A 3,898-nucleotide genomic window follows, 5' to 3' on the forward strand; every position below is an offset into this window, starting at 1 on the left:
TTCCCTCCACCCCCATTACCCATTCCCAAAGCCTAGAGTTAGAAGTAATCAGAAGTCCTGGTTTCAAATCCTGATTCCACTACTATGTACATATGGTAGCTTTAATTTCCTCAACTAAATTAAATTAGCTGATCTCTAAAAACCTTTAAACTCTATATCAGGTGAAATGTTCCTCAAATATCTCTCTACAAAGTAAACTGATCTAAACAGGCAATATTGAAAGGTAAGAAGTCAAAACTTTTAAAAGCCTGCTTTATGTGACTAATTCAATATCTTGCTTTAAATTTCTTTGTTCCAAAGGATTACCAAGTCATTTAGGAACTAATTGAGAAACTTACAAATTTTAGAGACATTCATTCATTACCAAAAAAGAAAAAAAAAAAAAGAATAACTTAGAAGTCCAATACTAACCTAAAGATTTGTCTTTTAAAAGAACAGAACAAAACAAAACAAATTAAAAATAAAAAAATAAATTTAAAAAACAAGCCACACAACTCCAGCCCCCTTTCTTCAGAATCAACTTTCTTCAGGATAGGAAATATAATAAACAACTGAAGGCTGGAGAAGATGTATCCTACTATGAAGCTCCCTGAGTCAGTCCCACAATTTCATCCTAATTACAACCAGCCCCAATGCCAAACTCTCCCAAGTCATATCTATATCTCAAACTAAAAAATGTTGTCTGTGTGAGTCTATGAGTCTGTATACCTGTGAAACTTCTTTGTTCTGACTTTTTAAAGGGCTCACAGGCCCTTCAAATGGTCTCTGAAAAAACTGTTCTTTTCAATGACAGCTGGGTGTATTTCCATATCCTGGGACTGATTAATTAGCATGATTGCCACCCTTGTTGCTTTGTCTAACTCCTCACTGGCCAAGCTTAATAGCACAAGACTGACTGCATTCTTCTGGTAGGGGCTGATCTCATGGCTCACCAAACAGCCTAGTTGAATACAGTGATCCAAAGTCAGGAGGGCAGTGCAGCAAGCAAAACAAAAACTTGCCCTTGACTAGTAAGGTGCTTTATTCTTCTGTTCTTCTTCCTCAGATTTTTTTCTGCTATAGTTCTCTGGTTTTTGCTTGAAATGCTTATATACACTCTTATAAATATCTAGAATACTGTAGAGGTAGGCATGCAATGGATTCCCCACATAGAGGCTAATATTGCTGTCATTGGCGAAGTTGGGAAAGAAGCAATGATTTCATCCTTATGAATCAATCCAAAAAGGCTGATGATCTGAGAGGTAACTACTCCAGAATCAGCAATTCTTGCTTATGTTATCATCAAAATAAATGCTTATTGGCCACACCAAATCTATACATCATTTTGCTATTTGGCTCTTATGTGGCATGGCCACTAGTTTGTTTCATTATCAACCACTCTGGGATCTGTCACTAACTTTTCACCATTCCCAAAGTGGAAATTGTTATCACTCTGCAACAATCATCACCCAGTTTCTCTGCTTACTCCAGACCTGCTGATCATCAGTAGGAAAAATAAATGGCCATACCAAACTTATACAGCATTTTGCTATTTGGCTCTTACATGGAGTGGACACTAGTTTCTTTCATTATCAGCCACCCTGGTATCTGTCACTAACTTTTCACTATTCCCAAACTGGAAATTGTTATCACTCTGCAACAATCATCATCCAGTTTCTCTGCTTACTCCAGACTTGCTGATCATCACTGGGAAAAATAAAGTATATTTCAATCACTAGAGAATATGGTACAAAATTGCAACTGGGCTCTTACTGCTACCTAACATTTCTTCTACTCAACTCTTAACAACTCCCTACTTCATCCTGCACAGCAATTGTTTCAAATTTTCTTGTATCTTTTCATCCCAAAAGCAGCCCACTCATCACACTTAGAACAGATGACCTAGCTTTGTACTTTTCTGAGAATATTGAGATTTCCTTATATAATTCTCCTTAACAGCTTTGTTTCATCTTAGAAAGTTTTGGTATCATCACTTGATCACTTTTTTCTCTTGTTCACAGAATAGCCATTCTCTACTCCTCACAAGTCAAATCTTGCATCCTTCATCCCATTTTCTCCAAGAATTTAGCGTCATAGTTACTTTCTTTCTTTCAGGCACCCTTAATCTCACTCTCCATACTGATTCTTTTTTATCTGCATACAAATATGGTTTCTCTCATGCAAATACTATCCCATCTTTCTATATTTCTTCACAGCTATACTTTATGTCTTCTCTTCCTGTTCAATCATTTCCGTTGTGTCTAACTCTTTGAGACCCCTCTTGGTGTTGGGTTTGTTTTTTGTTATTTTTTTGCAAAGATAATGGAGTGAATTGCTATTTCCTGCTACAGTTCATTTTACAGATGTGGAAACTGAGGCAAACTGAGTCACAAAACTAGTTAAGTCTCTGAGGCCAGAATTGAACTCAGGAGTTCAAGTCTTCCAGATACCAAGCCTAATACTCTCTCTGCTGCTCTATTTAGCTGCCCTTATTCTTTTCTTAACTCCTTGGATTGTGACTTCCATAAAAACTATTCTAATTCTATTCTCTCACAGGTCATTAAAATGTAATTGTTGCCTCTAATAGCATCTCTTCAATTCAAATCTTCATCGACCTTTCTGCAGTTTTATGCAATAATCAGTCCCAACTATTAGATCATTATTTTTGAATATGGCATTATAGTCATCACATAAAGCCCACAGAACTGTATATAAATTCCTTAGAAAGTTCCATGGAAACTCAAACATGATTCACCTAAATATTTACATAGAAAAAACCAAGTAGATGAAGAATGCATGTAGACAAAATAATAAGCATTTAAATGGGAAGCTTATTCAATTAATCCATCTATCCATCCATCTATCAATAAATATTTATTAACTACTATGTGCCAGATATACTAAGTGCTGGATATACAAAAAGAAGCTCCCAATCTAATGAGAAGACAAATCTATACAAACAAGGTATATAAATTGGAAGTAATTGAGAGAACAATTAGGGAATCAGTGGCAGTATCGAGTCCCCCAAAAATGATCCAGGTGATTCTGGTGTTTAATAGCCATGGGAAGCCATGGTTGATCTGTTTCTATCAGCACTTCCCAAAAGAGATTAAACAGAAAATTGTCAAGAAGACTTTCCACCTTTTCATCAAGTGGGACAATATCTATAGCTTCTCAGAGTGAGGGAGTTTGGTGATTCTAACTACAATAATTTACCAATACTGTGCTATCTTGTATTTTGTGTTTTGTATAGATTCTTTGAAAAGTAAAGTAGGGATTTTGGACCTAATTTTTTTTTGTGGAGACATTGAACAAGTGTTTTGGAAATGTCTGTGAGTTAGATTTGATCTTCTACATGGATAAGGTTCATTATATCCTTCAAGAAAGAGGTGATGGGTGGTATGGTGCTGGAACAAACATGAATAAAATTGTAATTCAGATAGAAGCTCAAAACAAATTAGAGAAATCAGTCTGGCCTTTCTATAGCCTCTGCTCAGGTTGTGTCTGCAATGAAGAAGTTTAATCTTCCTGAGATCCCTTGGAACATCAGTACTGAAGATATCAATATCAAAGTTCCTAACCTCTCTCAGTTGGTCTGAGGATTGAAGAAGTATCAGAGAGATCAAGAGAACCAGAATCTCTTTGAAAACCCAAGGCCAGGTTAATTACTGAGCACAATTTGAGCCTTAGCAACATTAAGACCTAAAGCCTGTTCTCTTTTTGTTTGGACAGACTTATGAGTATGGGATTAGGGAAAAGCCAGTGTTGTTTTATCACGATCTCCATGCATTTATCCAATATGAAGTTCTTCATTTCCTACAGATACAACATTCATGTAAGGGATGCATATCCCATGGAAACAAATTAGCTTGTATTCTCAAATCTCCTGCCCCATTTTCTTCTATATGCTCAATCTCCC

The 3,898-nt window shown here is 36.1% G+C and overlaps 1 pseudogene; it reads left to right on the plus strand.

The window, feature by feature from the left end:
* Positions 1–3,009: 3,009 nt before the first annotated feature.
* Positions 3,010–3,578, plus strand: LOC127561951 (AP-3 complex subunit sigma-2-like; annotated as a pseudogene).
* The last annotated feature ends 320 nt before the right edge of the window (positions 3,579–3,898 follow it).

The sequence above is a fragment of the Antechinus flavipes genome, chromosome 4 (genome assembly GCF_016432865.1).
Source record: "Antechinus flavipes isolate AdamAnt ecotype Samford, QLD, Australia chromosome 4, AdamAnt_v2, whole genome shotgun sequence".
NCBI classification, from domain to species: domain Eukaryota; kingdom Metazoa; phylum Chordata; class Mammalia; order Dasyuromorphia; family Dasyuridae; genus Antechinus; species Antechinus flavipes.